This window comes from Lepisma saccharinum, chromosome 21 (genome assembly GCF_977018435.1).
Source record: "Lepisma saccharinum chromosome 21, izLepSacc3.1, whole genome shotgun sequence".
NCBI classification, from domain to species: Eukaryota; Metazoa; Arthropoda; class Insecta; order Zygentoma; family Lepismatidae; genus Lepisma; species Lepisma saccharinum.
Window position 1 is genome coordinate 9,753,235 of NC_139249.1, and position 25,550 is coordinate 9,778,784.

At 37.8% G+C, this 25,550-nt stretch overlaps 1 long non-coding RNA gene across 1 annotated transcript; it reads left to right on the forward strand.

The window, feature by feature from the left end:
* Positions 1–11,119: 11,119 nt before the first annotated feature.
* LOC146004001 (uncharacterized) lies at positions 11,120–25,545 on the forward strand. Its single transcript, XR_014443881.1, has 5 exons — positions 11,120–11,377; positions 15,377–16,005; positions 18,456–18,600; positions 22,228–22,352; positions 25,105–25,545. It is a non-coding gene; the product is annotated as an uncharacterized LOC146004001 (long non-coding RNA).
* The last annotated feature ends 5 nt before the right edge of the window (positions 25,546–25,550 follow it).

A 25,550-nucleotide genomic window follows, 5' to 3' on the forward strand; every position in this document is an offset into this window, starting at 1 on the left:
CCGCAGCAATAGGTGGCATGTGGACTACAGGTGGGTAGAATTACATCACTTGTGTTCAATGGAAGATGATCATCACATCAAAGGAGCCAGCATGGTTCTTGTGGAAAAAGATGCAGCTGCTGCAGATACGAGACTCGGTGCAGTGTTGATGCAGGTTCAAGTTGCACAACAGAATTTGGTTGGTTGAGACTGAAGAGTTCGAGAGTGCCATCAAATCTGTACACAAGGGAACTAGTGCCTGACATCTGTGGCACATCAGAATACTGCCTAGAATTGAACATGTCAGGAACATTGTTATGGTGGACAAGCATGTACACAAGACCATGGAACAGCTTTTTATGGATTACAAGAGGCGTTCAGTACCCTAGTGTAACCCTTAACCCGAACCATGATTTTTTGATGCGTAATCTGAACCACCCAGTCTGTCAGACCGAGGCACATATTTTATTTTTTTTACATCCAATTTATTTATTTTTTGTTAATGAGCAAAATATTTGTTCTGTGAGCCTTAATTATCAACTTCCAATTTTTTTATCTGTGTAAGGTTCAATAAATGAGAAGGAATATTTATTCTTTATTTAGAACACAGTGCAGCCTTTTTTGAGAAGATGCATAGCATATTTTCATGAGCGAATTTAAAAATTGAGGAGTACAAAAAAATTATAAGAGATGTTATTTTGATGAGTGTGACGATGTTTTGGCTATTCAACACTTCTCCGTGTGTATGGGTTGCCTCTCGTGGTGCCAAACTAAAACTGCGGAACTGGCAGAGGGGCATCTGACACGTCAGGTGTAGTTGGCTCTGGCGGAGAACAGGTGACGAAACGAGCAGGAACTTCATAGTCGTCCAGAATCAGTTTTTTTCATCGTCACTACTTGTTCCGGAATCTCCACCATCCTGCGACTCGGGAGAATAAATGAGATCAGCATCACAGTTGTCGACTGTCATCCTAGAGTTCGAACTCTGTTTTCTAATAGTTCCTTCCCTATAACACCTTCCCCAAAATAATCGTCTGTGACTCGGAAAATAGATTGTTTTCTTTGTTGGGCCATGGAAACACTGTTCACAAAAATACTATGAGAGAAACAACAACAAACACACTCCACAAATGTACACATCTTGAACCACGTGGTATTACAGAACAGTGCGATTCTGACATAACCCGAACTACCCATTCTCACAGACCCCGTATCCTCACAAAAAAGCTACCATGCCGATCGGTATTCAATAAGCGATTGATATGGTTTCGCTCGTTCAGAGGTTAACACATTGTGGGCGAAAGGTACTGGAAGTTTCAGGGTGCAGAGCACAACAGTGTTGCCACACGAGCCCGATGAAATTTTCATGCGGTCTGTCGGACCGATAGTTCGGTTTAAGGGTTAACATTCCTAGAAAGTAGATACCTTGTAATGATTGTATGCAAAAGTGCATTATGTTCTAACATGCATGTTAGCTTTCACAGCTTGGCAAACTAAAGGTGGTGAAAATGGAAAACTGCGAAGTTTGTGCTGTCATCAACTACTTGAAAATGAGTACCTTGAGCCGAAAGAAATCCATGAGGACTTTGTACAAACTTGAGGGCAATCTGCTACATCACATCATACCATTGGTAGGCAGTACCATGAGTTCAAATGTGGCAGGGAGTCACGCAAAGTGACCAGTGACGGTGACCACCCAACAAAACACTTGACAACATTCATGATATAGTAGCAGAGAGACGAGTACGGTGCACAATACGAGGGTTACAGCAAAAGTCATGGCAACCATTTTTCCCATGATAATATGGGTCAGGCAAGAAATTTTAAAATATACAGTGGAGACCCTGTCACATGCAATGTATTGTGATGCCACTAGATGGCAATGGCTGCCAAGACATTGAACTGAGGGAAGTGGGAAGTCAGTGCGTGTTTAACAGTCGTGCAGGATGAATGTGACCCGGTGTGAACAGCGTTCTTATGTGAAAATAGCAGTTCTCCATGGAAGGAATGCGAGAGAATGTCACACTGAGCTTGTGGGTGGGCAGCGGCATCCAGGCGTGGAAGAGAAGCAACTGACGACATGCAACGTTCAGGACAACCCACGTATTTTGTCTTTTTCTCTATCCTGATACAGATCGTTATGTTGTTCAAAAATTTATACATTAAACGTTAGCATATTCCAAATGTATATTTTACAATTTCTTGCCTGACCCGCATTAACATGAAAAGAAATAGTTGCCATGACTTTTGCTGTAAACCTCGTATATTAAAAGTTTTTGTGCTACAAAAGTGTCTGAAAGATGAGACTCAAAACCTGTCCCGTAATCAGAAGTTGAGCTTAGTGGCATGTTAAAGGAAACATTTAGATGTATCATGCGAATCCACAAGACTTTTTATCCATGTAACAAGAATCCACCACTTTGATCCAGAATCCAAATAAAGCTTGATGCAGTGGAAGCACATCTCTTCCCCAACCCCAAAGAAATTTCAAGTTCATCCATCAGCCAGAAATGTTATGGCAAAGGAATTCTGGTAGGCTACAGCATACTGCTATTAGATTATCTGGGACATGGAGTCACCATTATGGGCCAATAATATGCTGATCTGATGTCAAAATTGCAAGCCACAATCAAGAACAAGAGTAGGGAATATTGACCTGTGTGGTGTTGCTTCACCAGGATAATGCTCCTGTCCACAGGTCAGGTGTTGCGATGCTTGCTGAATTCAAAATGAAGTAAAATGACATAAAAATAACCTAATTCAAACACACACTTTACTTGCATTTCCTAGTAGCAAAAATGATTTATTACCCCTGCCTAAGAAATCGTCGTTTTTTGTTAATCGCTTTAAATAAATAATTTATAGAATGTACATAAGGATTTTGTAGATCAGAATCACTTTTGATAAAAGTATATTAATCTCGTAATCATATAATTGTGTTTATTAGGCTCTAAGATAAGAAAATAATGTATTGATGGTGTGAAGCTCATACGAAAGGAAATGTAAACACAGGATTTCTTTGATTTAAAATTCAATATTTTTTATAGGCAAAAATAGCAAACATTTTGTGTATAAAAATATACAATATACTAATCATGTTAAACCATAAATAGTGTCATTATCATTAAGGCGGTCGGACTTCAACAATTTGTAGATTTCCCCACAAGACGAACAGAAACTCTCGACCTGTTGCTGTCCTCGCATACAAAGGTCAAGGCCACTCCCATGAATGCCGAATTCCAAGTCCCTGGAAAAGCCCCCAGGCCGTCTCCTTCCTCCAGACCAGTCTACAACTGGAAAAGAGTCAACTTGGAGCAACTTTCTATTTTCACCAGCCTCATTCCTTGGACAATGATGGAACCCCTCCCCGTGGAAGAAGCAGTGGAGTTCCTCGTGGACTGTGTGCAGGCTGTAATTAAAAATCACGTGCCCCTAAGGAAAACAAGAACATCCCGATTCCCTGTGTGGTATACTGAAGAGACTAAGCTTGCGCTGAAGAACAAAAAGAATGCGTGAATCCTGTGGAAACAAATTCCGAACGTTCATACACTGAACACTTTTACTTAGTTAAGGAAGCATAGCAAAAACTTAATTCAAAGGGACTATAATAATTATATTCAAAGTGTAACAGAAAGTGCTGCTAAAAACCTTAAAACATTCTGAACGCTAATTAACTCATGCTGGGAACATGACCGTATTCCCCTTCAAGTCTCCTGGAATGATAAGTCTGCTACAAAGGATGAGCGTTGATCGCTTTTTAACTCTTACTTTCATAGTAACTTTACAAAGAACGCTGCTGCCACACTACCGGAAGTCAGGTCCATTATTCCTTACACTCTCTCTCAAATCTCAACTAATTGCAATTAAGCCCAAGAATTATTAAAATCTGTTTCAAGTTCCAAAGCTATCACTTCTAATGATATTCCTGCGATATTTCTGAAACATTTAGCCCATATTCTATCCACACCAATAAGCACAATCTTTTATAAATGCTTCTCCGAAGGTGTGTTTCCTCGTACATGGAAGCAAGCAAATATAGTCCCTATCCTCAAAAGATGAAACAAAGCTCATGTTACTTCCTATCGCCCGATTTCCTTACTTCCTGCACTTGCAGTGCTAGCCGAAAAAATCATTTCTAATCGTATCCTTGCACTTTAACAAGACAATAAATATTGTGATTTGAAAATAATAATAAGAGGTGTGAGATTGATTAATCTATCTCTGCTAGACTAGCTACTCCTCAGTGCATGTCACTGACAGGTTCTAATTTTTTGATAATTTGAAATTTCCCAACTGTTTGATAATCCCGATAAACCATTTTCCAAACTCTAAATCAGAATGGGAAACTTGTCCCTATTGGAGATTGTACTCCATCTGGGTTAACTTCAGCTATTAGTACTACTTCTCTCTCTGGGTTGAGTGGGTGTGGATTTAGAAAAAAAAATAGTAGGTGAAGAATATGATAGCATAGATGATAGTGCTCATGTAATGGGTGGTGGAATTAAGAGTGTGAGATAGATAGATAATTTCAGAGAAGTGTCCATAAGCACATTTTAACCCTGGCTATTGCCCATTTCTGTGGAATTTCTGCAATATTGAGACTGTCAAATCAGTTATATTTTTTTCCCTCGAGTCTTTCAAAGGAGCAGCCCCCCGTGGGTCCCTGGTTGAAAACCCGGATGGGCATGAGCGTTTGTGGGTGTCTATTCATCAATTTCATCATGTCATCACTCATCTCGAACTTCGGAAATTAGCCAAAAGTGGCACAAAAAGCGAAGTAAAAAGTGCAAATCAATCAATCAATCTTCTCAAAGTAATTTTGTTGTAAAAAATGCAGTGGAAGCTAGCTATGGAAGTACTGTAACGTTCTCAAGTTGTTTGACACAAAATGGACAGAAAAGTAGGGGTAACTGGGATTCCAACCGGAATCGGGAAAAAAAAATTCCCGTCCCGATCCCAACTTCGGGAAATGAATTCCCGACTTTTCGGGATCCCAAGCAGTCGGGAAATACCACTTCGGGAAATGAATTCCCGACTTTTCGGGATCCCAAGCAGTCGGGAAATATCTAATGGTCATTTTTAAAAGTCGTTAATTCTCGACGTTTTCTGCATTGTAAATGTCTGGGCCTTATCGGAAACTGTTAGTTTTTGTACCAGAAGTGCAAAAACAAGCACTTAAGAAGGAAATTACGTGTAGAATTAGAGATTTCAAGAGTTTTGGGAAATTTCGAGCATATCCAGTCCCGAATGTCGGGATTTGAAGAATTTCCCGTCCCGACTCAAGAAATTCTGTCCCGCACACCCCTACCCTAATCTCCAAACGGAAATAAACTGTCCTTGCCGCCACTGTACTCATAGCTATGCTCATAGTAATGAGTATTTTTTTCTTTAACAACTTTTACTGGGAAAAGGTTGACTTTCTTTTGTTTAAAACATGTTTTTTTAACTCATGTTTAAGACTATGTTTAAAACAAAACAAAAAAAATTGTTTTTTTTAAATAAAAAAAACAAATTTTGTCAAACCTGGTCAGTATTATATCAATCACGTAAAAAAATGTGTTTTTAAAAATAAAAAATAAAAGTACTGTCGCGCGGAATTATTATGTATTATTCCTTACCGGATTCACAACAATAAAGCACTTAAATTGTGAATATTGCAACTTGCAAGTAACGTAAACAAGTGCTGTGCAAATTTTAAGGCTTGTTTGAGATCCGATATATTTTCTGTTGTTGACGATGATTGTCTTTTCAAAAATCTAAATCTTATTTTTACAGTACTGATTATTCAACTATCATGTTCAGACACAATTTCTGAGGTTAAGATGAAATTAAACTTGCAATGTAATGTAATAACAGTACCTTCAGTTCAGCATCAAATTCCCCATGTATTTAAATGGGAGAACAATTGCCCATCAAAAGCGTGGGCTGACCAGCTCAAATTTTTCACTCGTGCTTACTGGTTGTGGCAACAATGCAGAGCGCGTCACATTCATGGTAGTGATGGGCAGAATCGTTCAGTAAGTTGATCCGGATCACGCAGATCGGGTCACCAAACTGATTCGTTCATTCGACTCGTTCATTTCGTTCATCTCGTTCACGGGTCTCAATGACCCACGGTTCCCTTGTGAACGACTGAGCCATAGAGATCCGTGAACGAGTGTGTTTTTGGAGCTTAGCGGATCTCTCGGTCAGCGTGAACGAAGGATCCGCAATGCAAAACGAACGAAAGAGGCTCTCAGCTGTTAAGAAACCTTTCACGCGCACTTCGCTTGTTTCTCAGAAAGAAGAGGCGAGGCAGTAGTACATGAAGGAACAGCTTTGGTGGATGTGACTACAATGGAAATACATTCATCCTTTTGCCTTTAATCGAGAGTTATAACATGTTAATAACATTTTTTGGCCTCTGTTATAAATAAAAACGTGAACCTACTCCCGTGCCACGAACTCATATAGAGGGTGTGGAGGTCCCCCCCCCCTCACACACACATTCTCGATCTCGGTGAGGTGAAGTGATCAGCATTATGCTTCACGCTTATCCCAAGGCATATCAGAGGTTAGGTGAGCCCCAACTTTATGCAGGGACGTGGCCGGGGAAAAAATCTAAGCCGTTATATCACCTTTCCCGAGAATCGAGCTCGGCTCTCCCGCGTGTCATATTATACCTTCGGTTTTCGTAATCCCAACACAAAAAGGTACGAACTGTTATAAACTAAATGTAAATATGAGCTGCTGGCTGTTTTCAAGGGCAGAAGGGACAGTGTTTCGGTGCGTTCATAGTTTACAATAAAGAGCTATTATTTGTGAATGTATTTTTAAAACTTTCGGTCGGCAAATTGTCCTATTTTGTAGATGGGAAAGAACAAAATATCTTGCCCACATCTTAATGATATGTTTGACAACCTCTCTCGCTCTCTCTTTGGTAATTAACAAGGTTCTTGAAATTCTAAACAAATAATAATAGAGATTAAAAAAACGAGTCAAGATCCACCTTTTGGCTTAATTTTCTTCAAGATTCACAATGTTTTAAAGCAGCTGAACGTCATCTTAAAAGTTTCTGAACTCTGTTTCCTTTCTGTAATGACTACGAGTACAGTACAATCTAAGAGTAATTTATAAACTGAAAACTTTTACAATTTTAATGGAAAAATAATGGCTTTTTTAAACGAATTTAAAGAAGCACCGGTAACCAACAATACACAGTTTATGCAAAAGCGAGAAATGTAGAAATTGGTGGTGCACAACAATCTACCAACAATCAAAATCACATATTGTTTGAAATTCTATATACGTCATGATTAACACAATTGCCAAGAAAACCGATGTAAAGTAGGTAAAACATTATTTTACGCGAATTTAATTTATTCCAATGGCATGCACAAAATAAAACTTTTCTTCCAAAACAAATAACACGGACAAGCATAAACATTAGTTTTTTTGTGGAATGACGTTAACAGGTTTGCCTTGGTTCTCCGTCAGGTCATAGTTTGCTTTTTCCATCCCCTTTTCTTTTTGCCTCTGAATGCCAGGCAGCCTGTTAGTCCCACCCCCACCCCTGTAATTGGTTTCAGCTTCTCGTCGCTACGCTACAACTTCCTTTCCTTTTGGCTGCGGGCTATGTCGACCCGTTCCATTCCACAGAGAGGAGGGTGCGCGCGCAGTGATCCGAATCTTAAAGATCCGGACCCCAAGATATTCTGCCCAGCGATGCCAACCCTAGCATAATGGTGCTAAACCTAGCATAATTTAACCGTCGTTGGCAACTAGCATCCTGTGTTTGGCATAACAACCAAATCTAGCATAATCAGCAACCGCTCTGAGCGGTAGAAGTTTAACTCAAAGGAAAGTTTTCTGAAGAAGTAAAAATAAAAGTACCTCCACAATCCACATCTCTATTTCAGGAGTGGACATGTTTCCAACAAAAGAGAGTAAACCGGCACAGTGATCCCGTCCCCCACCAACGCCTTTCATCTCTACCACATCTTCCTGTCGTAAAATCGTAGAAGATGGTGTAGGAGGACCATATGTATATTTTAGCATGTGTGTCTGTGCTTATTTTTTTCTGATTTTTTTTATTTGTGTTTGTAAATATATTTGGAGAAATTTGTAAACATGAGTACTAACACTCTTTGGTGCGCATCCTGTACAAAGTACCACTTGCCTGGAAACGAAACAATTTTGAACCAGTGTAAACAAGTCTAGATTTCGTGTACAGTGAGAGTGGCAGTTTTTTATTTGTTCTTTATTATTAATAATAATAATGTTCTAGCACCATTGAGTACCGTTTTGGCATAATTTCACTGTTCAATCAGCACTTTTCGCAGCTGAGAGGTTGGCAACGCTGATTCTGCCGGTCATTTGAACGAGTGACCCGTGGAACAAAACGGATCTGTCAGTCATCTCGGACCCGTGAACGAGTCGGTCATCGTGAACGAAATATCGCTCGCGCATCGTTCACTGCGCACAGTTTGGCTGATTCGCGTGGTGAGGTTATGGGGCTGAGACTGGGAGAGGGGAAGAGGGAGGGAGGGGGAGAAAGAGAGAGAAAGAGAGGATTCCGTAGCACGAGAAAACACCAGCTTGTTAGTTTACGTGCTTTCGTTGGTGTTGGTTAATTATGAATGACACTCATTATGCTGCATTAAACGGTAGTCTGTATTTTGAAAATAAGTTTCCATCTTTCTTCTCAAAAACATGTTCAACAAGCGTGTGTGCAGTGGCGTGCCCAAGTCGGGGGTTGGTGGGGGTTATAACCCCCCTTTGGCCCAGAATTCCTAAAAACAAGAACGTCAAAAATAGTAAAATATGGCAAAATGAGGACCGACTACCCAAGAAAAGTGTACGTAACCCCCCTTTTTCAAAATCCTGGGCACGCTACTGCGTGTGTGGTATATAATAAAGCTGCTTTCGCCTTTTTCCGTCACGGATAATCTGATATATATATTACATAAACTTTGTTTAGATACTATAAGCACAATTTATAGTAATTAATGTATATTTTAAAGTGATATGCGATTTCAACCTGTCAGGGATAATAATAATAATATATATTTTACAACAATCAAATTCGTCCCCCCCTCTTTCCCCCTTCTCTCTCTCTCTCTGTCCCCCTTTTTTTGTTTTCCATTTTTTCCCTACCTCCCTCGTCCTTTCCCCAAATCCCCCCTCCCCACTTGTTCCCTTGTCTTGCTTGCGCTTTATTCCAACATAGACGGTTCGCTACTACATTTCCCGACACAGATTCATATATTGTCATCAAATAGTTTATTCAGCCAGCGAGAATCAACATATATATTTGCACTACAGTTTTTAATGTTGTGTCCAGTTAATAATGCTGCTTAAACAGGCAGGAAACTGACGTAAATTAAGTAAAACTTCATTTTGCTCAGATTTAATGTATTCCTGTGATATGTACCTATCAATATTTTCGTTCCAAAATTAGAATTCCAAAGTGAATATATATATTACATATATATCTGCAGCAAGAATAAAATAAATAAATGTCAGGGGTAGCGTCGTCGCCTTGTAATAAAGGGGTCCCGGGTTCGATACCCGGTGGACGCATATAGTGGTTCGGATCCCACGTTTAACTGTAGGTCCAATCCCGATTAGTCTTAATGTGCATAAAGTGGACTTCAAAGAAACAAAAATAAATCTGTGAGATAGTTGAGGCTAGCCTAGCGGGGCGTCTCCACATAATGCACCGCCACCATCCCAACGCCAGGCAGCCTGTCACTACGTGCTAGTGGTCAACTTCCTTTCCTTTGGCTGCATGCTATTTTGTCCGATTTCTGCATGCCACAAGGAGGGTGGGCGAGCCGACGCCGAGACCCAAGGATCCGGATCCCGAGATTTTCTCCCGGTCGCTTTGAACGAGTTAGCCGTGAAAGAAAACGGGTCTGCCAGACATCTGGGATCCGTGAACGAAAGATCTGCACTGCGCAGTGAATGAGTTTGGTTGATGCGCGGAATTAAAGCAGTGTTGCCAATCTCCGAATGCAGGATTTCCCTTTTACCAGTGTAAAATTTCCCTTTTTCGACCTAAATTTCCCTCGATTTTCAAAAGGCATCTGAAGCTGTATCTTTGTATTACTATAACTGTTAATCAGGACCGTATATAAGGGGGTTTAGTGGGTTCAAACGCCCCATTAAATAAAATACTAGAAACTGATCATAGTTTCATAATATAATTATCCTAAAATAAACATTTGAATTTTAAAATAAAACACTAATGTATTGAAAATATCCCCAAACCAAAAAAAATTCTTCTGCGGAGCAATGATTGTCGGACTTTGAAACCAACCCATTGTCAAAGCTTGCTAGGGGCCTGCTGTTAATATTTTTCTTTTGACGCCTGTTTTGACTGAGGAACAAACTCTATTATTATTATTATTATTAAATATTTATGAAAATCATAAAAAATCATAAGGCTATGCACCTACACTTACACTCGTTACCTTTAACTGGTTGTAGCCAGCCTTTGAACTGCGGGTCTTCCTGCCACTCAATACGAAATTTTTTCACAAGTTTCCCAGATATCTTTTCATCCGCAGATAAATCCCCACGACGTTTTCTAACCTTTTTGGGAGTTGCGGGTAGCTTCCTATCAGTCACCTCTTCCATTCTCCCTGCATCGACACAGGACACACAAAGTCACACACACAGCCACTAAGACACGTTCTGAAATGATGGATGGAACAAAGAAAGAAGTTGAAAATCGCATCGCAAATTCTTTCCAGGTGCAGCGCGGCTCGTGCCTTGAGGCCTTTCTGGGAAATGCGACAAATATAAGACTGACCGGTCAAGGTCCTCTATAACAGGGAGAAAGAAAGCTTACTGAAAAGTGTCACTGTTGCTAACTATTCATTTGGAAAAAGTACAGGCTGAAAAAAAATATTTTCGAACTTTTGAAAAGAATGAAACGAAAATGTGAGTTTAAATTTCCCTGTTTTTTAGGTATTTTTCATTAAATTTCCCTTTTCACCCTCAAATTTCCCTGTGCCGAGGGAAATTTCCCTGCTTTTGGCATCACTGAATTAAAGGTCGAGGTCCAGACTCGAGAGAGTGGTCTTGTGATATTTAGCTTCTCTTCCCTTTCACCCCCCCCCCCCCTTTCCGACCTTCTGCTGGCTTTCAACTTCCCTCCAAAAACGCTCCCGTCTGCTTTCTTTTAATTTCGCCCAAGGCTACTTCGACCAATGTTCAACGCCAGAGTAGTGGAGGCAGGGTTGTGGCTGGCTTTGTGTTTGGAGTGACCCGCTTGGGATCCGTGAACGACTTCGCTTGAAAACACTGAACCGGATCTTTTCGTTCACGCGACTGATTCGTTCATTTCGAACGGGTCGTTCACGAACGACACATCTCTAATTCATGGGGAAGGAGAGAAAATGAAGCATAATATGTGAGTAATTGGCTTAGTTTCAATTGATTCAGTTTCATAGACAATTTAATTTGAACTATTCGGTCTTTTCTTTGGTACTAATCTGATATTCCCCGGACAGATGTCTTCATTTTTACAGAAGAAACTACTTACGGTAATAAGTTCATGTAGTATTGTCTAACATCTGGAAGGTGTTTTGTGTGATGTGGGGCAGTGTTGCCACAATATGAGGGCACAATTTCCCTTTCCAAGGGGCAAAATTTCCCTTTTTGGACCAATTTTTCCCTTCACCTAAGCAAATTATATAATAATAATAATAATTAGTAGTGGTATTCGCAGTATTATTGGGGTGGTGGTGGAAGCAGCAGTAGTAGTACGTAGTCAAGTATTCCGTTGAATTCGTTATTCGTTTGAATAAAAAATATTTTTAAGAAATTTCACATTTCAGTTTTATCACTTTCTGACCAGATGTCCCAGGTTTGAATCCTGGTCAGGAATCCATTTAATCGTTAATCCTCATGACCTCATTGTCACTATTTATCCAAAGATGCATAAAAATAACGTACAATAAACTTAAAGGAGCAGAAACAAGTAGGAAGAGCAAAATAAGTATTTATAAATAACATAAAAATGTGGATATGAAATTCGAAATTAACATAAACTGTAATAATGTAGTCAGATGACCTTAAAATTTCCCTGCAATTGTAGTATTTTTCATCGAAATTACCTTTTCCCTTTTGGCTAAAATTTCGGTCCGAATTTCCCTGCAAAAAGGGAAATTTCCCTTCATGTGGCAACACTGATGTGGGGATGTTTCATAGCGGAAATTCAACCATTGACGCATAGCCCCACGAACGATTTCCGGTAAGGTTAGGTTAGGTAGGGCACAGAGAAGATAATTTTATATATAAAATTATCTTCTCTGTGGGTAGGGTCAGGTATAGGTTACAATAGTTAAAAATTGGTTTCGAGAAAAATATGCGTAGCCCCACACACCATTCTCGCATTGCCCCACGAACCATTTGCGGAAACGTAAGTAACCATTTGCGGAAACGTAAGTTCTTCAGTTACAGAAACACTCAATTTTTTAAAAAAAAAAATTGCAATTACTTTGATCAAAAAAACGTGAATACACGTTAAAGAATGTTCCGCGAAGCAGATAGGTAAGTACAAATGTCAAAAATTGACAAAACGAAGAAGTTATAGGTGTCCGGGGAATATCAGATTTTTACCTTTTCTTTTATGTATCTGTAAACGGTAACGCTTTACTATACCGGAGACGGATTTCTTCAAATTTACAGGAGAAAGTACTTACGCAAATCATTTTCTGTAGCGTTGTTGATGTTCGGGAATGTAGTTTTGATTCATTTTAATGCGAATGCATGTGGTTTTCTACGAAAATCTATTTCCGACGCGCTATTGCTGCTGCCGCCATTTGCTTTCTGCACGAGAGCACATTACGCTCTCGTATTGTCCGTATATGCTAAATTGAACGAAATGAGTACTAATGGAACCTAGCCTAACAGGCCTACCTAACCTAGTAGGCATACCTCGTCCCGTGATGGTTTGTGGGGCTATCGTGAATTTTTGGGCTAACGTCAATGGTTTTTGGGGCTACCCGTGGATGGTTTGTGGGATATAACGAACAACAGTAAGTACTCGTTAATGTAAGAAATAGACATTATTTTCGTTAGAAATTCATTATTTCACCTAAAGAAATGTTCCGCAATGCAGAATAGTACGTTAGCAATGTAAAAAATTGTGAAATAAATCATTGATAGGTGTCTCCGGTATAGTAAAGTAGTACCTTGAATTGTTTTATGTGGTGGTGATCTAATTTTGTGCTTTTTTCACTGGATATTGTAATTTGTCACTGTGTTGCGAGAGATTCTGTTTTTGCACTGGTTCCGTATGTGTCTTGTTATAAATTTCCACGTTAATATGTAGGTGAGATAGGTTAACTGCTCTGTAATAATAATAATATCGGAGTGACTATCTTCACCAGGTGGCAGAGCTAGCTTTTGAGCTATTTTCACCAGATTTTAAACACTTCATGATCATGATCTACAATCTGACCTGGCCTACTACTTGAATGTGTCCGTGCTTTAGTAGTCATTGTGTAATTATGAAGCTTGCGTCGGTGTGAATTTATTTTCGTTCAGTAGAATAGTACCTTTTTTCTCCCCTCGCACTATGGAGTTGTTAAAATACTGCAAGGTGTGCTGCTAACATGCAATATTACTTAAGTATGAAGGATTATTACGTTCCTAAATGATTTCATTGTTAGGTAGGCAGGTCAGGTTTAGTACTACTTCCCATCACCTGATGATGAAAAAGATGAAAACTGAAGCTGTACGTTAACAAGAGATTTAGACTTTGCTTTAATTATAAATGCATAATAATTTCTTGACTGGTAGACATTCTGCATCGTCTACAATCTGATCTGCCCTGCTATATGTGTGTATTTTTTAGTTGTTGCTGTGGGGGCTGGTGCCCTCAAAACTTCCAACTTTTTTCTTTCCAATCTGCACATTTCGATGTTTTAAGGTGCCTGAAAGTGATTTAAACAAAGAAATAACTGTGGATATCGAAGGATAATGCGTAATTACTATCACCATGAAAAAGGTGTAAATTTTAAAAAAATAACGTCTGCTACACTTCACACATTTCTTGTTCTTGGCAGCTCACAAATGTACATGCAGGCTCACTATTGAAGAAATCGTAAATTTGAAGTATCGTAGAACATGATGTTTGCTAGCACACTTTCCACTCGCAAACTTCTGTGATATTTATGCTTAAGAGAACCAAACCTAACCAGCCTAACCTAACAGTGTAGGCATTCCTTGTGCATGACATCATAAATCATGCCTTATAATATAGCTAATTATTAGCTTACAACGCATCTCGGCATGCTAAGAACAACAAGAAATGTTCATATAAATAACAAACTTTCCAACCTGCCAAAAAGTTTCAAGTTTCTCATGGTGGTATGGAGAGTCACCATCACTGTGATGTGTATGGAGCTTAACGTCTGTGTGCATTCATTTTCGTGCAGGACAAAATTCCTTTTTTTTCTGCATACCATGGAGTTGGAAATATACCGCACGGTGTTCTGATCTGGACTGGTTCTGCTAATATGTCACATGACAAAAGTATGAAAGGGTATTACATTCCTAAATGATTTCATTGTTAGGTTAGGTAGGTCAGGTTTAGGGTTGTTAGCATTAAAATTACCTCTGTAAATGCTTTCCAACACCTGACCATGCAATTTCTAGTCTTCAGCACTTTCTGCTATTCTCACTACCTGGTGACAGCAGTAGACCCACCCATTTTTAATTTAAAATTTCTTCTTAGCAGTAATTTCAGCAATACTGCCAATTAATATAATAAAATAAGATAAAATACAATGTCATGGTATAATTCAGGTAATTACTTTTGCTGGTGAAAATAGCCGTACATGCTATTCTCACCACCTGGTGAAAATAGTCACGTAGCCATAATTTTACATAGTTAGGTTTGGTACTGATAGTTATTTTTGGCATGTTCTTTTGCTATTTTAGTGTACATACAAACCAGTGGCGGCTGGCCAAGTGCAGATGTTTTCACCTAATTTTCAAATTAATATTAACATTTTTCATTTGTTTGTAAAATTAGACTATTTCCCAGCAGAACACACACGATAATACTCAAATAATACGCCACTCTCCGCTACGCATGTGAAGAGTTTGTTGTACCATAAAGAAACCAAGGGCAGGCCCCGCCAGGTTGCGGAAGACTTTAGCCGGTTGTTATGGCAACGGTGATGTCACCTAGCATTGGCCTTGAACGGGTGTCGCCTTGTAGGTGCAGCAGTTCTCTCCTCGAGAGAAAACATTGCATCCAGTGGTTGTGGCAAAATTGTTGCGTTTTCGCGAGATCTTGTTCCGCGTGTGTGTTTTGCGTTTCCTATCGTGTGTTATGTGTTGAGCTGTTGTTTGTACAATGAACCCAGTAAATGACTTAGTGTGTAATTTGTTACAGACACCATTTTCCAGATGGACGGATGAAGACAAGAAAGACATTTTAAATTGTGGGTGGCCCACTGACATTCTTCAAATATCAGTTAAGCGAGAGAACAAAAAGGTAGGGAAATCGTACAACATTAACTTTAAAAGTTCCTGGTTTGTCGACTTTCCTTGGTTGTGTAGTAGTCGATATTTGCAATCGTTGTTCTGCTGGCCTTGTTTACTGTTTAGCAACAAATACAATGTGTGGAATAAAGAAGGGTATAACGATTTTGTCAATATAACGTGCTCTCTGCATAAGCACAATGATTCGGTGGAACATTTAAAGTGTAAGTTACAATTCAAAGTTTTTGAAAAAGAAACAGGAATACCATAGCAGATGCCCTTCCAGAAAATAGTAAGGTTTTAAATGTACGGTCGAAACAATACCTTCAACCAGTGCATCAGTGGAAAAGAGTTTCTCGTGCCTCAAGAGAATAAAAACCTACTCAAGAAGCGCGACATCACAGAACAGACTTTCATCTTTGGCGAACATTTCAATCCAAAAGGAGCTCTTGAACGAAGTTATTGAACGTCGCCCCTTCCATGAAGACATTATCCATAGATTTGCAGCCCTGAAGGATAGATTTGATATACAAAAAGGAGGTGAGTCAAGCATGATTCAGTTCAACTTACTATTTGTTTTTTCATTGCCTATAAATGCACTTCTTCACCTGTTATTTTAGGCACGAGCCGCTACTGATACAAACAGTTTTTACTGACAAAAAGCAGCGAAAGTACTCCGAAATTGCAGGTTTTAACTTAGATGGGCCATTCTTTGGGATCAAATGTTATTTGTGCTTTCCTAATGCTGGAACCACTTTTACATTACGTAAAGCATTGAAATCTGTCGATTAAAAAAAGTTGACGTAATTCTTGAAGGGGGTACAGTGGGTAAACTGCCTGACGAAAGGCGTAAGACAGAAAGGAATGCACTCGGCACTATTGAGAAAACTAAGCCTATACTACAAGGGCTGTAACACCAAAGTAAGAAGTAATCTTTATTTTTCCATGCTGTACTCTGTGATTGGTGAGAGTAATTTTAACATACGGAGCATTGACAGAGTGTGAAATATCACAGCATAAGTACTTAATAAAACCATGCCAGTGGAAATAGCTCAGTGTGGTAATACAGGGTGTATACCAGTCAAGAAAAGGTGAGAAATTATTATTACGAATTTTTTATATCTTTTTTACTGTACAGTGGATTTATATTTTTATATACCAGTACTGGGATTTGATAATATTGAATATTTGGAAATCTGAAATTGTATTGAGTTGTGGTTACGAGTTTTCATTTTGTTTCTTAAGAATTAAATTCTTGTATGCGTAAAGTTTTCTAAAAATATTAAAGTAATGTAGCCATGCCCCATCCAGGATGAAGTCTGGAGCATTAATTTTACATGCATTAATAATTAAAGCAAGTCTAAATCTCTTGTTAATGTACTCAGTTTTCATTATTACTTCCCTATGGTCCCAACACCTCTCAGTTGTTTATTTTGTCGTTTTTAACATTCGTACTTACATATTCTGCATTGCGAAAGGTTCTTGAAGGTGGGATTTGGCTTCTTTCACGAAAATAATTTCAATTTTTCACATTACGAGTAATTATTGTTCTTCCTTTTTTCACTTCCATAACACACAATATGGCGGGCGCAGCTTGACTAGCGTAGTGGATCATCAGTGGGTATGCAGTGTTTCCAACCTTCGTAACTGAAAAATGCCTCACAAACCATTCATGGTAAGGATAAATTAGGTTAGGCAAACATAGTTAAAATTTTGGGTCCTTGTAATATCAGGAATATATATTTCGTTTCTTCATCTTCTTGCAAAATAACAGTGTGTTTGGAAACACTGACAGGGGGTTACATCATCGCAACATCCAGTTCACGGAAGCAAATAAGAGCAACAGCAATTGTGCGTCGGAGATATATTTTTTTTTAGAAACACTTGAATTTCCGGTCAAATACATTCCACGACGAAAGAAAATACCTACACGAACTTTCAAAATGCTACAGAAACTCATCCACGTAAGTAGTTTCTTCTGTAAAAATGAAGAAATCATTACCTGTTTCCGATCGGCCAAACACCTCTCACTCGTTTATTTTGTCACTTTTTACAGTCATACTTACCTATTGTGCATTGCGAAAGATTCTTTAAGGTGTGATTTAGCTTTTCTGACCAAAATAATGTCAATAACAGTAATTATTGTTTGTCCTTTTCTCTCTTGCGTAAGACACAATATGGCAGGTACAGCTTCAGTAACGTCAATGATCAGTGGGTATACAGTGTTTCCAACATTCTTAAAAGAAAAATGCCCCATGAACCATTCCCGGATAGCCCCACAAACCATTCACAGTAAGGTTCGGTTAGGTTAGGCAAACAGTTAAAATTTGGGGTCGTAGTAATATCGGGAATGTATATTTCATTTTTTCATCTTCTTGCAAAAAACCTCATCATTGGAAACACTGACAGGAGGTTACGTCATGAACATCCGGTTCACGTTGAGCAAGCAAGAAACGGCAATTGTGCGTCGGAGAGATATTTTTCGTGAAAAACACATGATTTTCCGCTCCAGCAGATTCTGCGATGACGGAAAATACTTCCACGAAGTATCCAAATGCTAAAAAAACTCATTCCAGTAAATACTTTCTTGTGTAAAAATGAAGAATTCCAATCGGAAACTTACCAAGAAATCCGTTGGGACCATACGGAAGTGTTACTCAGTTTTGATCTTAACTAGCTGTGTGGTGGATGGGTGGGTGGGGGGGGGTCATTGAATAAATGTTAAGAAAAAGGAAAGAAAGGTCACGAAAAGTCAAGAATTTTGGATTTGTTATTTTGGTAGGTACCCTGTAAAAGTATTGATGTAATTTTCATATTTTAGGGAAGAAAAAAGGATGCATTCATATGTACAATTGGACTGGGCACTGAAATAACTGGGATGGGAATTCTAGTATCAAGTTCAGACAAAACATGAAATGTGGGAAGTTTTAGCTATTTTTTTAAAGTAATATTTAGATTGCTTCATTCATTGCTTCATGGTCATGTGACAGTATCTACGAGGTCAGCCCAAAACATCCAGAAATGCCATAAGGAAGAATGTAATTGTGAATAGGATTTATGCAGCAATGTTGGTTTGTTTGGAATACAGGAACTCCAGTAGAAGTGACTGCAAGCATAAGGAATAACATTCCACATGTAAGTAAAGCTACTTATAGTTTGATTTTGTAATATGCGTGAAAGTGTAAAGTAATCCTTGCTTCTTTCAAGTGAAGTCAGTTCATCAACTGGCATACCCTTGATGAATGTTTTCCTATCAGTGAAGAATCATTGGTGAAAGTAGATGCAGCCATATTACTTTTACCAACTTATGAACTTTTTTTAATTTTTGTACTGTAAAATAGGGGGCAGCATCAAACTTACTGGTTATCCATGAATCATGATATTGCACCTCAACATATTTTTCTCAGAAAGGTGCTAAGTAACTATTAATTGATGTTGCTGATGTTCAACTGTTGAACATTTTATTCAAGTATTCTTACTGCTATGTATCATTTTTCTCTCTCCAGTGTTAAGGCTATCAGACATCCTGATTTATTCAGAATGGTCCTTTCTTCTGAGTTCCTGTCCTTATTTTTTTTTCTAACTGAAGTTTGTGTGCGAAAGTGTCCCAATTCTTTAACTTTCATTTGGTATGTTAGTTTTTTGACATAGTATGCCTCTCTCCCTCCCTCCTGTGATCCATACCTATCTTTAAATTCTTAAAGTATGTGATAATTGTGTTTATCCAACCGTACATTAATTTCTAAACATTGTTAAATTGCGAAAGTCAGCAAGCAGACTTGTTGATAGGTTGTAAAACAGACAACTGCAAAGTCCTGATTTCAAGCTCTGAAACTATGATAGCCTTAGTCTAGGCATCTGTTGCAACATCATTACATTATGTTCATACTAGAATATGATGTTTACACATTCTAAGAACTTTTGATATGGCTTTAAAACATTAATACTAAATTGAAAAACAAGAGTTTCTAAAAAAATCAAGTGGAGTTTTCAAGACATTGAAGTTTATATTTTTTTGGGTCCAACCCACGACATATTCACAATCAACTCGTTAGTGCTGAATTTCAGATTCTTTTTATAGGAATAAATTGAAATGACTTAAAAGCCTTAACATTTTATTGGAACATTAAACTATAAATTGTACAAAAAAATATTAACATTAATTTCTAAAATCAATCAATTAATTTTCAAATGTTTAATTGAATAATACATTTTCTGATGTTTAGGAAGCCTCTCTGTTCTAGGTAGCATTATCTGTTAGTTGACTCAGTTGTACTTTTAATTAGACATGACTAGAGCCCGGAAGTTCAGGCATTTATTTTCGTTAAAATAGGCAGGCAAAAAGGCATTTACAATGTGGTAAATAGGCACTAAAAATGAAAAAAGGCAAAATAAACCGAAAAAAGGCACATTTAGAAGTCGCTTACTTTTATGTATAATTTCTGGCAAAATGTTAAAATCTAAATTGGGAAGAGCATTTCAATTTTCTCCGTCTTGATTGCACATAAATACAAGGTGCTTTTTAAGTTCTAAACATTCATTGATAGAATGTTTTTCATAATAGAAAATGATCTTTCTACTTCGACAGAAGTTATTGGAGCATACATATAACAAGCTAATGTAGCTGGACTCATTTTGGTAACAGCATTTTCACCTTTTAGAATATCACAAATTGTTTTCAATTGTTTCAAGTCCTCATTTGCACTCACTACCCGTTAGCACTTTTCCGCAACAGCTGACCCCTTTTCTCCTGGCACTTCCATCATCTGCTGCATAGATTCCTCGAGGATGGAATGCTATAATTGTAATTGTCTCTGGCAATGCACCATAATGTGCAAAAGTAAAGTTGAATAGCACAGGAGTTTTTTCACTTCACGAATTGAAGCCGCTTCATTTTCTGGAAAAGCATCGATCACCTCACTGATTTTTTGAAGGTTGTTAGCATAATATATAGCTGCTGATATCCAGGTTCCCTATCTCGTCAAGACTGGTTGCTGAGGTAAACTAAGCTCAATCGCAACTTCCTGAAATTTTCGGGTTCGAAAGGGAGATTTCAGAAATATTTTCTTTGTGTTCGAAATCAACCTGTCCACTTCAGCAGTCAATCATGCACAAGAAATGTTAACCGAAAGGCAATATCCTGCCTCAGCATGAAATACTTTTTTCTCACACTTTTCTCCTTCAGCAATGTTGAAACATGCGTGAGTTCAATATTACTTAAATAAGGCGAAAATTATTCACATAATAAAAGGAAGAAAAATAAATGCCAACAACGTTTTTTGGGAGAAAAATAATTTACATACACATTTTTTTTAAAAAATGTCAAATTTCATTGAAAAAGGCAAAAAAAGGCATTATAATTAAAAATAGGCAGTGGGGTCCCAAATAGGCAAATGAAAAGGCTTCCAAAACATTCGAAACAACATAAGAAACGTATATCCGGAAAAATTTTATCAATATATGCAGTAGATAAAAAGAGGCATTTTGCCAATCTTCCAGGCTCTAGACATGACTATTTTTAGAAATGGCTTGTTTGTTTTAATAACAGCATAAAATTCACAACATGAATGTTGTGAATTAATTTTAACTTTCAGCAGATGTTTAACAGTGGATACTAGAAGTCTACTGCTTTCTGCAGACCAAATATTCCCCTTGACTGAAAATACTCTCTCAACTGGAGCAGATGTTCCAGGCAAGGACATAGCAAACTCAACCATTTTAGAAATGTTGTTACGTGAAATATCAGTCTTTTGAAATACCTTAAAAATTGCTTGCCACTTCTCTTCAATAGCATCTGGTACTTTTTCAGAACTTGAACCACAACCTACCTTTTGGTTTTGAATTACCTTGTTCATCAAATAGGTTATCAATATTTATGGCATCTTTTACAATTGCATTAATAACTTGTGCACTCTCTTGTAAATCAGAAAAGGTATAATCGATCTAATCAATCCTTGCCGGTCATAAATTTTGGTCGTGAATATTCTATACCGGTAGCTATTTTCATGTTCAGATTCTCAAAACCTCTGACATTTTGCAATCCCGGACAGCTCTAAAAAACCAGGACTGTGCGGGCTAATCCCGGAAGTATGGTAAGCCTAATTATGGTCCTTTATTTTTATCAAGGAAGGAAAAGAAAAGAAAGCTGAATGGAAAATGAAACAAAATTCTCTCAGTTCGTTTGCTTTGTTTGTGTCCTTTGCAGACCGTTCTGTCTGACAGACTGAAGATTATTGCTAGGTAAGTTGATTAGGTAAATTTGAAATTCTAACAATTTTTGTTCATTACTATATCCCGTAACATTTGTGACTTGTGCTTGTATATGTATTTCTAGTCTGAGTAAGTGAAATGGCAAATGTAAAATCTGCACCTTAAATTAAATATATATATACAGAATTAGAATTTTTGGGTCCATTGGAATCTCACAGGTCTTTACATTGTTAATATATTGGTGTGGTGTTGAGGCGGTAATACGTAAATAAACAAATAGAAATAGAATAGAAAATAGACAAAACATCTGCTTGTACCCTTGAATTTTTGGAAATTTCACCTTGAAAACCGGGAATTGTACTTGAATTTTATCATGGTCCTAGAGTGGCCACATGGCTTAGGCAAAATTGTACTTCATATTCTTAAGCTTTAAATAAATTATACTTGTGTTCTTAGCGTTTCGTAATTTTGTTTCATAATAACTGTACAAATCCACAATTTGATGTTACTTGTATTACGATGTCATCAATAGATTTAATTTCTTTGTTTCAGAAATTGCTGCCTTAACCACTAGATGGACATGTGACTCAAGCTTCGGATGTAGTTCTTCAGTCGAGCTGTGGAAGTTGGATTGGAATCATCTCACCCTGCAGAAGACTCATTTCTTTCAAGAGTTGGTAAGTGTGGTTATATCATCTTGTAACCTAGCCGACCTCCGTGGTGAACTGATTAACTCAACTTGGAATATTATTTGTGAATATTCCTTAACCTTTATGGGACGGATAGTCAATATTTCGACCATGCGGAATTTCCATTGAGCGTGGACGGTTGATATTTCGATCAGCATCACACAGCAGCAATTAAAGTGCTGCTCTTGAAAACTACACACAATATTTCAGTACTGTATTTTATGTTCGTTAGTCTACACATGAAGGTTAGACATACTTGAATACTTGTTGTTGTTGTTAACAAGCGAAGATTCAAAATATCCTTTGTTTTCCTTGTAAATTATGGGATATATTTATAAAAAATCACAAACTCTTAAACCACTGCATTTTTAAGAAAGACCCATACTTTCCGTTGTTTTTGTTGTCCCTCCAAATTTGGTCCATCCAGCATCCATAGAACTGATGTTACAAGGAAATTCCAGATTTTGTTCTGTAAGCTGACAGCACTGGCCCTCTTATACATTGTTGTTATTTTTTATCCAAAAAGTATGTCTATTTTCAACGAAACTTGTGTGGTTGTGGGAATGTATAGTTCGACCACAAGGAAAAAACCTTCCGTCAAAAGCATTTGCGCATCTTCCCTGCCATTGTCAGTGCTCGGGACAGTGTTGCCAGGTCAGACTTGAAAAAATCGGGAGATTGGTCCTTGGGAAACCAGAAGATCTGCTACAAAATCCAATGATCTAATAGTAGCGGATGAACGACGTTTTTTGGGGTGAGGCGACATAGGCGTGCCCACTGGGGGACAAGGGAACGTCCGCAGATTTTTTCCAGCAAAGGGGAAACAATGTATTTTTTTTATCAGGCGGGTAAACGAGGCATATTAACCTGTAATAGCGTTGCCCTCTCAGGAAACACCACTTGAGTTTGAAATTATCACGTTCCTATTATAATAATGGATGAAAATTACTGTGACTGAAATCAACTCATATCTCTGAAATAATAGGTACTTTTATGTCAACATTCATTTTCCAGAAGAGAAGGGAACGAGATAGGTTGTGGAATAACCTGGAGTCGCCAAGCAAAGGGTCACAATGAAAGCCCCCTGCTGCAGTGGCGCGCATTATTTACGGTGTAAACGTCACAGATACTTTTGTAACAATGGTGCTAAACCCAGCACCCTGTGTTTGGCAAAAAGAAACCGAACATCTCCATTTTAGGAGTGGACGTGTTTCAAACAAAAGAAAGTAAACCGTCTGAGGGACCCGAACATTTTCTTTCATCTCTTTCGTATCTTCCAGTGGTAAAATCTAAGAGGGTGCATGGAAAGCACCCTCAAGTTTGCCCTTTCTCAGCACAGACACAAGCGGTCTGCCATGCCTCTATTTTCGCAAAGAATATTTATGACAGTAAATCGTAGAAAGTTGTGTTCGTTGTCGGCGATTTTCCACAATCTTTTAAGTCGAATGCTAACAATAAAAAATTAATTTGCCTTCTGCTGGTGTTTGGTGTACAGGTATCATTAGGGGTTGGTACGCATCCTGGGGTGGGATAAAATACAGCCATCTAAAAATAGTAATGTAGTAAAAAATAATAATTATGTCCTAGCACAATTGAGTAGCATTTGGCATAATATCACAGTTCAAACAACACTTTTCACGGCTGAGTGGAGTTCGACTCTACCTCTCCCCTCCATGTTCAAATAAGATGAGCAAGAAACATATTTTTGAGCAGGCCGTTGGAGGTTCCATAGCAATAGTTTATTAAGGAATTCTCCTGAGAAATCAATAGGCCTGGCAACACTAACGTGGGCTGTACTGAATGTTCCTTCCCCCTGCCCTCTCCCACACCCGCTGGCATGATGTGGTTCTGTGCAGGTTTTTTTGCTTGTGGTTCCACTATACCACTGCTACATTCACTTATGTCTATTTGGGCATGCAATTTAAAAAAAAAATTAATGCTTCCTCCTCTTCCTTTAACATTAATTATAAATTTTACCTCTACTAAAAGCCCATCTTTAAAGAGAAAACAAAATCAATTCAATCTCTACAACAATTAGTTCTTGAGCTACGAATTTTTTTTTGTACTTCATGGTAAGTTTGAAAAGGCTCTGTCTCCAATGAGTTTACCCTTGGATCAGGCTCTGCTGTGTAAAGGTTAATCAATTTCATTATCTTCATGTTCGTGATTTGCCAAAAGTGGCTTAAAAGCGAAGTAAAATAAACTATACCAAATCAATAATCATCATGTCGCATACATATCTTCATTTGGTTGTCCAATCAACTTTGATGTGAAAATTTATAAGACAAAATGAAAGATTTAATTCTTGAAAGTTTCCTGGCATTGAATGAAGATGAGATTCTCTCTGGATATGATCTAGGTCAGTTCCAGATTTGCTTCTGAGAATTATTAATGGTAATGTAAATAATTGCTGGAAAATGAAATTAAATGTTGAGTGAATTTTTAAGAATAAAAATTTGTAATATAACAAAGATGTTTAAAATTACGAAGTGGTTTTGTTGTAGAAATGATATATGAAATAAATAGTGCCATTAGTAGGGCTAGGAAGTTGATGAATGATAAACCTGATGGAACCAGAAAACTGTTTTTTTAGTTTGGCACTATTAGCGTAATTTGAAAGCATAATTAGCGAGAATGTAAAAAGAAAAGAATGTTGCTTGTATAGAAAAGTGTTTGAAGTAGAAGTACTACATTTGCTTTTTTCTGTTTGATAGAGTATAAATTAAGGTTTTATTTCTAGGTCATGAATTTGAAGCCATTGTTAGTGAGCAGGAGAGCAGACTGCTTTGAAAGTGAGAAGTACAATTGAGAGATGCATTACATTGAATGTAAGAAGGCAAAGCACAAAGATTTGGTGGATGAAATGTGAAAACAGATAAGCAAGTCAATTTACTTACTGTATTTAAATTAGGAATTATATTAGGTGGTAATGTATTTTTTATTTTAGCACATAATGAATGAAAAATTGTATGTGTGTTTTCATGCCCGTATATGTCTACCCAATTGTCTATATTACCTGTGTGTATTAATTCTTGTCTACCTAACTGTCATTAATAATTATAATGGATGTAATATTGTATATAGTAGGGTTGATGAAAAAGTTTTCATAAGTCAAAAAAAACCTGGTTTTTAAAGTTAATAAAAAGAGTGTATGGTATGAAAATAAAACATTTAAAAGATTTGTAT